We start from the raw sequence: 14565 nt of genomic DNA, 5'->3' as shown, positions 1-14565 counted from the left end.
ATCCCTGAACACATCAAGCTTGTTTCTACCCTGGGCCTTTATGCCTGTTTCTCCCTCTTCCCCTAGGATCTCCATGTGGTTGACAACTAGTTACTAGTTATTCAGTCTCATCTTGAGCACAGCCCCCTCAGAAAAGCTGCCTTAGCACCCTCCAATTTATTCTCCATCACATTACCACATTAATCTCTCCCCAAGCACAGCTATCTCTCATGGCCAAATCCCTGCCACCTGAACTCAGGAACCAAACACATTCAGGTAAAAAGTACTTGTACTTCCAACAATAATCTGCAATTAGCTTACTTGTTAGCTTCACTGTCTCCTCCACCATGAGCTCCACAGGAACAGGGACTTGATCTATCTTGATTGGTTTTATACCCAACACAGAGTGGATGCTTAAAAAATGTTTGGTGAGGGGCGCCTGGGTGGCTCAGTCGGTTGGGCGTCTGACTTCGAGTCAAGTCATGATCTCACAGTTCGTGGGTTCGAGCCCCGCATCGGGCTCTGTGCTGACAGCTCGGAGCCTGGAGCATGCTTCAGATTATGTGTCTCCTTCTCTCTCTGCCCCTCCCCTGCTCATGCTGTCTCTCTGTCTCTCAAAAATAAATAAATGTGAAAAAAAAAATTTTTAAAAAAGCTTGGCGAATGAATAAATGGAACAGTCCCTGTTAGTAGACAGTTGGATTATTTTCAGTATTTTGCTACTACAAACTACAATAACTCCTTTGCATAAATATAGCTAGTAAGAATTGGAATTGCTGGGTCAAAGGTCTTTTCCTGCTTCTTACCCCCTCCAATCATTTCTTCCTCACTACCCCACTGAAGCTGTGCTGGCTGAGATCCCTTCAATCCGATACTCATGGACTGATTATAGTCTTGACTTACTAGGCCTTGTTAAACCATGTCACCATGCCCTACCTAAAATATTTCCTCTGGTCCTGGTTAGACTTCAAAAAAGTCTATATAGTAAAATATGGTAAAGACAATTAGTGTGAAAAGACTTTGAAAGCAGAGCTGACTACAGCAGTGAAGGAAGTTTCAGCCTTACTTTGTATCCCCCCCCACCCCCCACCCCTCGCTGCGCTTAGCTACAGCTGAACTGGAGTTCTTTCAATTTTCTGGAGGGTACCATTCTCTCCCCACCTTCCCACCTGTCTTTTCTTTGCTAATTCTGTTTCATATTTCAGGTGCTGGTTAAAAGATCTTCAGTGAAGTCTTCTGATCCCCTACGGGAGGGCCAATCCTCTTATTATGTGCTTTAAGCATTTTCTATATCCACAATTATTCAAATAAACCTAATAATCCATTTAATACTTGTTTTCCTAGTTAGATCATGAGCATTATGAGGACAGAGACTCTATCTTTTTTTTTCTTTAACTTGAAAATACCAGTGTCCAGCAAGTGCCCGATTCATACTAAACTCTGGTTTCCTGACAGAGATTTGAACTTTACAGAAGACAGGAGTGGCCCCTTTTACTGAGTGAGGAACATGACCACATCCACACATACCACTCACTCATCTGTATCGTATTCTGGCTCAACAATGCAGCTGGGTCCCCGAGGGAACAAGGAAGTGCTGGAACACGAAACTTTTCTGACTGAGATCAGGGGTCTGAATGGGCCAGGTAAGATAATACTCAATATTTACTAGGCACCTGGCTTTACCAGATGCACTATGGCAGGAAAAAAAAAAAAATGCAAATGAAAAACACTGCAGCCCTTGAATACATTCCAGTTTATTTTAAAATGTGCTATTTATTAGAGCACAATATGAGATGATACATAGTGAGGTACCACAGGTGTTCAGAGCAGGAAAAACTGGGAAAGGGAGAGAAGCTTCAAGGCAGGCAATGTACTGAACCTGAAGAGGCAGAAGTACCATTTGGACACGTGAAGGAAGTGGGAATCCAATCCAGGGATTACCAAGCTTGAAAGGGGAGGCTGGGCTTGAGACAGGCATGGGCAGCAAGGAAAAAGGGGTTGGATCAAGGCAAGGCAACCTAATTATAAGTTAGGTTGTGAGAAGTAACACCTTCTCCCCACTGCCTACTCTGTCCTGTAAACATACAGCCCTCTCTAGTTAGTAACAGGTGGTTATCAGCCAACCTGGACTCCTTTGTTCAACTGGCTCCCCTTATTTATTTACAGTTACTTACTTAATTAATTAAAGTAATCTCTACACCCAGTACAGGGCTCAAACTCATAACCCTGAGATCAAGAGTCACATGCTCCTTCTGACTGAGCCAGCCAGGAGCCCCCAGGTCCCTCCCTTCCCCTTCCCCTTCCCCTCTTTTCCTTTTCTTCTTTCTTTTCCCTCTTTCTTTCTTTTATTTTAAAAAATAAAATTTTTTTTAACATTTATTCATTTTTGAGAGAGAGACAGAGTGTGAGCAGGGGAGAGGCAGAGAGGGAGAGAGACACAGAATATGAAGTAGGCTCCAGGCTCTGAGCTGTCAGCACAGAGCCCGATGCAGGGCTCGAACTCACAAACAGTGAGATCATGACCTGAGCCAAAGTCACACGCTCAACTGACTGAGCCACCCAGGCACCCCATTCCTTCTTTCTTTCTTAAAGTTTATTTATTTTGAGAGAGAGAGAGAGAGAGAGCAACGCCTTTTTAAAATTAAAGAATTTAAAAATTAACAAGGTTATCATGAAGTATCAAGTATTTCGTCTTCCTCATGTTGACATAAAAGGTCCAAAGAACTAGAAACAGCATATACTAACTTGAGAAGACTCAATTTCCTGGGCCTGTAAAAAGTGGCACATTAATAACGTATAATATCCCTTGGGTAAATCACAGACCTCCTGCTCCAATCTTCTTATCTATAACATGGGCTCCCTGAGCTAAAGATACAGGAGTTTTAAGAGCAGAAGGGTGAAAGGTCACTTCCAGCTGTACAGGACAACACTTGCAAATACAGATAGCCCTCCAACTCTAACATGTGCCAACTCTGGAGGAGAAATCTGCTCAAATTCTAACTCAGGAAACTTTGTAACTTAGAAACTTTGCAAAGCTGAAAACCAGAGAACAGCAGCTAGTAAGTAAAAACAATCAAATTTATAAAAACGACTCCCTCTGCGACCAAAGGTGATTTGGAACACATTACATCTGCTAAGACATAGTGCAAGGTTTTCACTCAAGTACTCAGTGCTCTCTGATATCAGGCCAATAATAGTTTGGTAAACTGGGTTAACAGCATATCTAACAATTGAGCCTGGAGAGAAGAAACTATTCACTGTTAGCCCTTACACACACAGATGCCCTACTTAGGCTAAGGGCATCATCAGTTGCATCCTAACTGAAAACCCGGACCTCATTCTTGACCTTTCATTTTTCCTTTAGGCCCTGGAATCCCCAAGAGCCTCAAAAACATCAATCTATAGTCCCTCCCCTTCACTTATCAAATCCTGCTCAAATCCTCCCCTGCCAATGATGCCATTAAGCCAGGAAGTAACTTTCTAGATCTATGCTAATACGGTAGCCACCAGAAACATGCACACTACTGACACTTGTAATGTGGCAAATTCAAATTGGGATATGTGGCAAGTGTAAAATACACATTGGATTTCAAAGACTTAGCACCAAAATAAAGAAATAAATAAAATGCCTCATTAATAATTTTATTTATTTATTTATTTTAACATTTATTTATTATCGAGAGACAGAGAGACACAGAGCGTGAGCAGGGGAGGGGCAGAGAGAGGGGGAGACACAGAATCCGAAGCAGGCTCCAGGCTCTGAGCTATCAGCACAGAGCCTGATGTGGGGCTCGAACTCACAAACCGTGAGATCATGACCTGAGCCAAAGTCAGACACTTAACCGACTGAGCCACCCAGGCACCCATTAATAATTTTAAAATATTGATTCATATAGAAATATTTCAGTTATATTGGGTTAAATAGTATGTGTTACTAAAATTAATTTCACCTATTTCTTTCTACCTTGTGACTACTAGAAAGTTTTAAATTAAATATGTAGTTTGTATTTCTTTTGGACAGTGCTGTTCTAGACTGTTCTAGCTCTCCACCTCAGCCACTCTCCAACTGAATCACCTTTCTCTCTTGGGGGGAGACGGTGGAATATGAGGATTTTAGGCTTGCCTCGTCCTGTGGATATACCTAGATAACATCCACATCTGTGTAAGTAATCCAGAAAACGACCCAGAGACTGGCAGAATAGACTCTCCACAGCGAAATGTAGAAAAGAGTAGGAAGGGCAAAGACAGGTGAAGGGCCAAATCGATCTGTGGGACAGTATACAGGAGTGAGTGACAATGTGGGCATGGAGAGGAGAGATGCAGACCTCCACCTGAGTCACCCCAGGCACACAGGACTGCCACTGGGAAGATGAGTCCCTATAACGTTTGGCTTTGAAAGCCAGAAGGGCCTAACTTTGAGAGTTGCTACAATAAGTGGGGGCTTAGCACATAGAACTAAATATCAGTGGGTTCGGCTCTGGAAGAGCCAGACAGGGTGACAGGAAACTGAGTGCCTGCCCTAAAAAGAGCACAACAAACAGCCCCACTGAGATAAACCATAGAAGCAGCAGTTTGGAAAACACCTGGGGTATAGGGACAGGAGATTTATTTGCTAATCTCAGGGCATGTGCTGGAGGAGCAGGGGTCTTTGGGAGATCTCTCCAAGAACAAAAGAGCTGGAGGGCACCACTTCCCTTTCCCACTCCCCAGCCTGGATTCACCCCAAGCAGTGCCACAAGCCTGGCAACGTGCAAACAGCCCCGACAGGGGCCAGCACCACTCCAAAGTTACTCATACCCCAGAGAAAGGGGAAAATAACCACACGCACCAGTCCCAACTGTGGCCCCAGCAGTGGGCTGGGGGCTGACAATGGGTCTGACTGTAGGCCCCGCCCATCAACAAAAGCTTCTCAGGGAACACCACCACACCAGGAAAGCACCCTGCAATTCCGTGCTACCACTACCAAAGCTCTGGCAAATGCTTGGCATGACTCAACTCAAGCTCAAGGCAGCCCCAGACCGGCCTGCTAACAACAGAGCGACTAAACTCTTCCCACAACAGGCAAAGGAAGTCCAGACAACTGGACTGAAGGTTAAACATGGCTTAGCCACAACAATGGGGCACACAAACACACACAGGAGACACCCCTCAAGTGCCAGGTTCTGATGAACAAGGGATAGTGCACTGCAGGGCACTAAAGAACCTCTTCTTCGTAAGGCCACTACTTTCAAGAGTAGAAGACAGGGGCACCTGGGTGGCTCAGTCAGTTAAGCGTCCAACTTTGGCTCCGGTCATGATCTCACAGTTCTTGAGTTTGAGCCCCACATCGGACTCTGTGCTGACAGCTCAGAGCTTGGAGCCTGCTTCAGATTCTGTGTCTCCCCTCTCTCTGCCCCTCCCCCACTTGCACTAGTTCTCTCTCTCTCTCTCACACACAAAAATAAATATTTTAAAAAATTAAAAAGATAAAAATAGAAAATAAAAAAGAGTAGAAGACATAGCTGACTTTCCTAACACTGAAACAGTCACAGAGAATTAGACAAAATGAGGAGACAGAGAAATGTGTTCCAGATGAAAGAACAAGACAAAATCACAGCAAGAGACCTGAATGAAATGGAGATAAGGAATATGCCTGATACAGAATTTAAAGTAATGGTCATAAAGATACTCACTGGACTCAAGAAAACAGTGGAGAACTTCAATGAGACCCTTAACAAAGAGAAACCATAAAAAAGAACCAAGCAGAGATGATGAACTCAAATAACAGAAATTAAAAATACGCTAGATAGAATAAAGAACAGAATAGTGAAAGCAGAAGAATGGATCAGCAACCTGGAGGACAGAGTAATGAAAAGCAATCAAGCTGAACAGGAAGAGAGGAAAAAAAAGAAGATAAATGAAAACAGACTTAGGGAACTCAGCAACACCATCAACCAAAATAACATTCACATTACAGAGATCCCAGAAGAAGAAGGGAGAGAAAAGGGAGCAGAAATTTCTTTTTGAAGAAAGAACAACCAAAAACTTCCCAAATATTTCCCAAATCTGAGGAAGGAAACAGAAATCCAGATCCAGGAGGCACACAGAGTCCCCCAAAAAATCAACCCAAAGAGGTCCACAAAAAGACACAAAGTAATTAAAATGGCACGGGTGCCTGGGTGGCTCAGTTAAGTGTCTGACTCTTGATTTTAGCTCAGGTCATGATCTTAGGGTTTGTGAGTTTGAGCCCAGTGTCAGGCTCTGCACTATTGTGCAGAGTCCACTTGGGATTCTTTCTCTCCTTCTCCCCTGCTTTTGTGTGCACACCGCTCTCTCTCTCAAAATAAATAAATAAACTTTTATTTATTTAAATAAATAAATAAATAAATAAACAAACAAACAAACTAAATAAGTAAAATGGGAAAAAGCAGTAATGAGGAGAGAATTTTATTTTATTTTTATTTTTATTTTTTTTAATTTTTTTTTTTCAACGTTTATTTATTTGTGGGACAGAGAGAGACAGAGCATGAACGGGGGAGGGACAGAGAGAGAGGGAGACACAGAATCGGAAACAGGCTCCAGGCTCTGAGCCATCAGCCCAGAGCCTGACGCGGGGCTCGAACTCACGGACCGTGAGATCGTGACCTGGCTGAAGTCGGACGCTTAACCGACTGCGCCACCCAGGCGCCCCGAGGAGAGAATTTTAAAAGCGGCACAAGAAAAGATAACAGTTACATACAAGAGAAACCCCATAAGGCTATCAGCTGATTTTTCAGCAGAACCTTTCCAAGCCAGAAGGGACTGGTATGATATAGTCAAAGAGCTAAAAGAAAAAAATCTGCAGCCAAGAAAACTCTATCCAGCAAGGCTATCATTCAGAATAGAAGGAGAGGTAAAGGGTTTTCCAGAGAAACAAAAGTTAAAGGAATTCATGACCACTAAACCAGCCCTACAAAAAATGTTAAAGGGGACTCTTTGAGTGGAAAGGAAGGACCATAAGTCAGAGTAAAGAAAAGTAGAAAGCCCAAAAGCAGTAAAAATCAGTATATGTCTAAAATGAGTCAAGGGAGGGATACCTGGGTGGCTCAGTTGGTTAAGTGTCCAACTTTGGCTCAGGTCATGATCTCATGGTTCATGGGTTCGAGCCATGTGTCTGGCTCTGCGCTGACAAACTCAGAGCCTCAGAGCCTCAGATTCTGTGTCTGCCTCTCTCTCTGCCCCTCCCCCACCTTGTGCGCTCACTCTCTTTCTCTTTCAAAAATAAATAAACTTCAAAAAAATGAGTCAAGAGAGTCACAAAATAAAAGGATGTAAAGTATGTCACCATATGCCTAAAGTGTTGGGGGCAGAGGAGTAAGGAATGGGTTCAAACTTTGGTGACTACTAATATGGACTGCTACATGCATAAGATTTTATATACAAACCTAATAGTAACTACAAATCAAAAACCAGTAACAGATATGCAGAAAATAAAGAGAAAGGAATCCACGTATGTTACTAAAGAAAGCCAGCAAACTGAGAGAAGAGAACAAGGGAAGAAAGGAACAGAGAAGAACTACAAAAACAACCATAAAACAAGGAACGAAATGCAATACATACCTATTGATAATTACTTTGAATGTAAATGGACTAAATGATCCAATCAAAAGATATAGGGTAACACAATGGATAAAAAGCAAGGCCCATCTATATGCTGCCTACAAGAGACTCATTTCAGACCTAAAGACATGCAGATTGAAAGTGAAGGGATGGAAAAGCATCTATCATGCCAACAGAAGTGAAAAGAAAGCTGAGGTAGCAATACTTATATTGGACAAAATAGACTTTAAAACAAAGACTGCAACAAGAAACAAAGAAGGACACTATAGGGGCGCCTGGGTGGCTCAGTCAGTTGAGCGTCCGACTTGAGCTCAGGTCACGATCTCACAGTCCATGGGTTTGAGCCCCAAGTCAGGCTCCGTCCTGACAGCTCAGAGCCTGGAGCCTGCTTCAGATTCTGTGTCTCTCTCTCTGCCTCTCCCCTGCTCATTCTCGGTCTCTGTCTCAAAAATAAATAAAAACATTAAAAAAAAAAAAGGACACTATATAATCATAAAGGAGACAATCCAACAAGATATAACAATTATAAATATTTATGCACCCAACATGAAAGCACCCAAATACATAAAGCAGCTTGAACAAACATAAAGGAAATAATCAAGAGTAATACAATAATACTAGGGGACTTTAACACTCCCCTTACATCAATGGATAGATCATCAAAACAGAAAATCAACAATAGTGGCTTTGAATGACACACTGGACCAGATGGATGTAACAGATATATTCAGAACATTCCATCCTGAAAGAGCAGAATACATATTCTTCTCAAGTATACGTGGAACATTCTCCAGAACAGATCGTATGTTAGGCCACAAAACAAGTCTGAACAAATTCAAAAAGAATGAAGGCATACCATGCATCGTTTTCAACCACAATGCTATGAAACTAGAAATCAACCACAAGAAAAAATCTGGAAGAAACACAAACATATGGAGGTTAAATAACATGCTGCTAAACAATCCAATGAAACCAAGAAATCAAAGAGGAAATAAAGAAATGCATGGAGACAAATGAAAATGAAAACACAATGGTCCAAAATCTTTGGGATGCAGCAGAAATGGTTCTAAGAGGGAAGTTAGAGGGATACAGGCCTGTATCTTTCTCTCAAATTTTGCCTCCTGCCATACACCCCGTGCTCCTACTACATGGACTCTTTGTGCTTATAATATCATTTTCTTTGTAGTCTCCTTGTCTTTGCACATCTTATTCTGACCACCATGTACTTTCTTCCCTCGGCTCTATAGGAAAAATTCCTACTCACCTTTCTAGAACCAGTTCAATGATGCCTTCCCTCATGAAGCTTTTCTGGAAAAGCTCCCTGCCTCCCCCTTCAGCATTTGGTCCACATCTCCATTTCAGAACTGTAGTTGTGTTGATGCTTTTTTAAGTAAATATGCTTTTCTTTTTTTAATTTTTTATTAAGTAATCTCTATCCCCAAAATAGGGCTTGGACTCATGACCCCAAGATCAAGATCTGTATGCTCTACTGACTGAACCAGCCAGATGCCCCTAGTACTGTAGTTGTTTATTTATATTGTTCTCCCTCAACATTTTCTCAAACTCCTTTTCATTTCTGTATCTCTAAAACCAAGCACGTTGGAATCATCCAGAATCATGGGGGCAAGTGACAAAACCTGCCCATGCATGCATGGAGACCTCTGCTAAAAATTTTTTAAAAACTCCTCAGGTGATTCATTATCAAAGAGCAATAGCTAACATTCAGTGAACATTCACCCTCTCACTAAATTTCCTCATTGAAGCCCTACTGCTGCCCCAAAGGAAGCAGGTACCTTCTGCTGACAAGTTATGAAGTGTGGGCCTAGTCAAGAACCACTGCCTGGCACAGAGTAGGTATTCCACTGCTGAGTGAACAAATACAGAGTCTGGGTCATTCTTAAGGAAAATGAGGAGATTTTGAGGCTCCAAAAAAAATCAGGTGAATTAAATTCTTGAAAAACAAAAAGCAGCATTAAGAGCCAAATTCAAAAGCTGGTTCCTCTTAAATACCAGCCAAACAGAAAGAGTTTTGAGAAATCTAGTATATCAAATAAACAACTGGGGCACCTGGCCAGCTCCATCAGTGGAGTATGTGACTCTTGATCTCAGGGTTGTGAGTTCTAGCCCCACATTGGATGTAGAGATTACTTAAAAATAAAATCTTAAAACAAAAAGAAACAATAACAAAATAAATGACTTTAAAGGGAATAAACAAACCCGTAAAATATATAGCAGGTATTAAGAAATGTGAAAAATCTTGGGGCGCCTGGGTGGCGCAGTCGGTTAAGCGTCCGACTTCAGCCAGGTCACGATCTCGCGGTCTGTGAGTTCGAGCCCCGCGTCAGGCTCTGGGCTGATGGCTCGGAGCCTGGAGCCTGTTTCCGATGCTGTGTCTCCCTCTCTCTCTGCCCCTCCCCCGTTCATGCTCTGTCTCTCTCTGTCCCAAAAATAAATAAAAAACGTTGAAAAAAAATTAAAAAAAAAAAAAAAAAAAAAAAAAAAGAAATGTGAAAAATCTTAATGAAGTGGGTAATTTTTAAATTTTAAATCACCAGTGTTGACAGAAAAAAACCTTAATAATTGAGGAAGAAACAGAGCAAACTGTTCCCAATTATCCTTTCCATTAAAAATCCTAGATCTAAATGTTTTATAGGTAAATTCTTTCAAAAGGCAGAAAAAGATAATAAGCAATCTGAATGCTTCTGTAAGTTCAGGATAAACATATCACCAAAACCTGTAGTAGATCTTTCTCACTCTAAGGGCTATTTCACTTAAGAATACAGATGCAGGGGTGCCTGGGTGGCTCCGTTGATTAAGCATCTGACTTCAGGTCAGGTCATGATCTCCCAGTTTGTGGGTTTGAGCCCCACGTTGGGCTCTCCGCTTTTCAAGTGGAACCCATTATAGATCCTGTTTCCCTCTTCACTGCCCCTCCCCTGTTTGTGCTCTGTCAAAAATAAATAATAAAAAAAAAAGTGGTTGTTTTTTTTTTTAAGATTTCCTTTAAAAAATACAAATGCAAATACTTTTTAAAAAAAATTTTATTTACTTAGGGAGAATATGCACACAGGGGAGGGGCAGAGGGAGAGGGGGAGAGGGAGAGGGAGAGAGGGAGAGGGAGAGAAGGAGAGAGGGAGAGAGGGAGAGAGGGAGAGAGGGAGAGAGGGAGAGAGGGAGAGAGAGAGAGAGAAAGAGAGAATCCCGAGCAGACTCTGCACTGACAACATGGAGCCTGACTCCAGGCTCAAACTCACGAATTGGGAAATCATGACCTGAGATGAAATCTAGAGTCTAGAAAGTAAGCCATTCAGGCACCCTGAAAATAATGTTTTTAATTGTATTTTCAAAAAAAAAAAACAAAAACAAAAAACTATCCACTGTAACCAATTTTATCCCAGTATTATTTGTAATTGTAAAAATTTTAGAAAACAACCTAATGCTGAGAAAATGGTTAAAAAATTTTAGTATGCTCATGGAAATCAATATAAAACAAGGGCACCTGGGTGATTGTATGGAATCACCATACATTGCCATTGAAAGTGATTTTTGGGGTCACCTGAGTGGCTCAGTCACTTGAATATCTGACTCTTGACTTTGGCTCAGGTCATGATCCCAGGGTCACGGGATCAAGCCCAGAGTGAGGCTCCACAGTGGAGCTCGCTTAAGATTCTTTCTCTCTTTCTGCTCCTTTACCCTGCTCTCTCTCTCATTCTCCCTCTCTTTCATGTTAAAAAAAAAAAATGATTTTTAAAAAAACATAAAGGGGTCACCTACGTGGCTCAGTTGGTCTGACTCTTGATTTCAGCTTTGGTCATGATCTCAGGGTCGTGCAGGGTATGGAGCCTGCTTAAGATTGTCTCCCTCTCCTTTTCCCACCACTTGTGCACTCACACTCTATCTAAAAAAAACTAAGTAAGTAAATAAAACAAAATAAAACTCTTCATAAAAATTATATGAAATTTAGGGGTGCCCGGGTGGCCCAGTCGGTTGAGCATCTGACTCCCGACTTTGGCTCAGGTTATGATCCCAGGGTCATGGGATTGAGCCCTGTGTCAGGCTCCAGGCTGAGCATGGAGCCTGCTTAAGATTCTCTCTCTTTCCCTCTGCCACTCTCCACCACCCCCGGGAAAAAAAACTTACAATAAAACCTTGGATTGCAAGTAACTTGTGCAAGTGTTCCACAAGATGAGCAAACATTTCTAATAAATTTTAACTTGATAAACGAGTGAAGTCTTGCAATACAAGTAGTACGTGATCACATGATCACAAGTGAGCCAATGGTTCTTCTCTTTCTCTCTCTCTGTGGGATTGTGGGTGATAGTCAATGCAATGTCACATTTCCATGAAATCCTCAAAAGGAGGCAAAAGCAAGTGTCATTGGATAAGTTCCTTGTTAAAGTTGCACAAACTTTCTTGCTTCCCTCACACCAGCCACAAAGGTTTTCAAAGGTAAGTGCAGGTTAATTTATTTTTTTTTATATTTTGTATTTTATTATTCTGTGTTATATAACAGTATTGTAATCATTTTTATATGAAAATATTTCAGTTGTGGAACGAATCACCTGAGTTTCCATTATTTCTTACAAGGAAATTCGCTTTGATATTAAGTGCTTTGGATTACAAGCATGTTTCTGGAACGAATTATGCTCACAAACCAAGGTTTTACTGTAGATGAAATTTAAAATGTTTTTATTGAAAATGTTTAAGGGAAAAACATGCATTAAGGAGAAAAGAAGGAAATTTATTACAACAAATACAGAGGTGCTAAAGAAGGATGACAAATGACTCTTTTCTGTTAAAAAGTCTATGTTAGGGAGGAGTCAAGAGGAGTCAGGCAGAGGAGTACGGAGACCCTAGGCTTGCCTCATCCCTTGAACACAACTAGATAAATATCAAATCATTTTGGGGGTATCTGGGTGGCTCTGTCAGTTAAGTGTCCAACCCTGGATTTTGGTTCATGTCATGATCTCAGTTTGTGAGACTGAGCCCCGCATCAGGATCTGCACTGACAGCATGGAGCCTGCTTGGGATTCTTTCTTTCTCTCTGCCCCTCCCCCACTCCCTCAAAATAAATAAATAAACTTTAAAAAGATATATCAAATCATTTTGAACATCCAAGAAATTGATCTGAGGATTCAGAGAGTAAAAATGCACAACTAGAGCTGAAAAAAACCTACCACATTGTGGAAAGTAGTAACTGCAAAGAGTTGATTTGGGGAGGAAAAGAGCTCTAGGTGCTGCAATGGGGAAGGAACCCTGATCGCAGAGAGAGGAGCACGAGAGACAGAAAGAGACAGAAGAAAGAGTGAAAGTGCACGTGGGGAACTGCATAAGAAAAACTCTTTCCCCAAAACCACTGCCTTGGGAAAGGAGAGGGGCTCAATACCACAAGTTTGAGTGCAGAGTCTGAAGTTTCAGAGGTTTGCACCATCACCAGAATCTCACTTGGCAGGCTGAATCGTCGTCTGGTGGGGAAGGAGGGCAGAGACACAGAGCAAGCACCATGGTCTGAAGATCCCCTGGATCACATGGGGAGAAGCAGTTATGCTGCTTCAAGTGCATTTGGGAGAGGTGGCACAGTCTCTCTGGGGGCAAAAGATCTGGCAGGTGCCACTGAGTTGCTCCATTTGCTAACATAGCATAGGACGCTAGCTGAGGGCAGCAAGCCTTGGTGCCAGCTTTCTGCTGTGCTTTACATTTTTTTTAAGTTTATTTATTTATTTTGAGAGAGACAGTTTGTGTGCAGGAAGGGTAGAAAGAGAGGAGAGATAATCCCAACCAGGCTCCACACTGTCAGTGCAAGGAGCCCAATACAGGTCTTGAACTCACAAACTAGATCATGACCTAAGCTGAAATCAAGAGTCATGCTCAAACACCTGAGCCACCCAGGTGCCCCTCTGCTGTGCTTTACTATAAATAATGAACTGCTGTGCGTTTGCATAACCCATTTCTGCAACAAGCTGGCACCAGCCAGTCTTGCAGAGCAAGACCCTCCCCTAGAGGATCAGCATGGGTACTCCCTGCGCAATCTCTAAAATGTGGAGTTTTGAAACTCGGCCAATGCACCTGAGATAAAACACAGAAGTGCTGTGGCCTGTCAGGTGGACAGCTCAGATACAGGCAGGATGAAGTTGGAGATCTGGCAGAAGCCAGCCACACAAGAAAGGTGATTGCTCTCCTGTGAGGGCTTCCTGAAGAGTGGTGGGTGTGAGCTCCTCGCTGGGGGAAAAGGGAGCCAGGTGACACAATTTTCACCCCACCCATCAGCAATGATCAACTTCAGTGAGCAAAACAGCACCACCAAGGGAGGCCAGAGTCATTTACACCAACCCCTGCCCCCTGTGCCCTGCAGGTGTATCTCCACTAGGGCAAGTCAGTCTGAATCAGTGCAGCAGCCTGCACCTCCAGAAGACAAGCATAAACCCTCACATGCACAAGTTTACTGATCATAGAATGTTACAAAGCTTCAGCTCTAGGGGAAATATTTCCCATTCTTCTTGGGATACAGAAAAAGCAATTTTTAATATTTAAAATTTTTTTTTTTTAATTTAATGTTTTATTTGTTACTTATTTATTATTTTTTTTGATCTAGCTCCTTTTAACAAGGAGACCAAAACACACCTAGGATCTAGCTTCCTTTTTTGTTTTGCTTTGTTTTTTGACCTGGACAATACGAGAAGACAGGAATTCACCCAAAAGAAAAAACAGGAAGAAGTGAAGGCATGGGATTTAATAAATACAGTTGTAAGTAAGATGTCTGAACTAGAATTTAAAACAACAATTATAAGGATACTAGCTGGGCATGAAAAAAGCATAGAAGACACTAGAGAATCCCCAACTGCAGAGATAAAAGAACTAAAAACTAGTCAGGATGAAATTAAAAATGCGATAATGGAGATGCAAGCTCAAATGGATGCTGTGATAATGAGGATGGATGAAGCAGAGGAACGAATCAGTGATAACAGAAGATAAAATTATGGAAAATAATGAAGCTGAAAAGAAGAGGGA

General features: G+C 41.9%; 1 protein-coding gene across 2 annotated transcripts in view; it reads right to left on the bottom strand.

The window, feature by feature from the left end:
* The window catches only part of ZFP90 (ZFP90 zinc finger protein), a 37312-nt gene that overhangs the window by 7087 nt on the left and 15660 nt on the right, over window positions 1-14565 (bottom strand). The window lies entirely within an intron of this gene.

Source organism: Panthera leo, chromosome E2 (assembly GCF_018350215.1).
Source record: "Panthera leo isolate Ple1 chromosome E2, P.leo_Ple1_pat1.1, whole genome shotgun sequence".
NCBI classification, from domain to species: domain Eukaryota; kingdom Metazoa; phylum Chordata; class Mammalia; order Carnivora; family Felidae; genus Panthera; species Panthera leo.
This window is presented reverse-complemented; position numbering and strand designations above follow the sequence as displayed.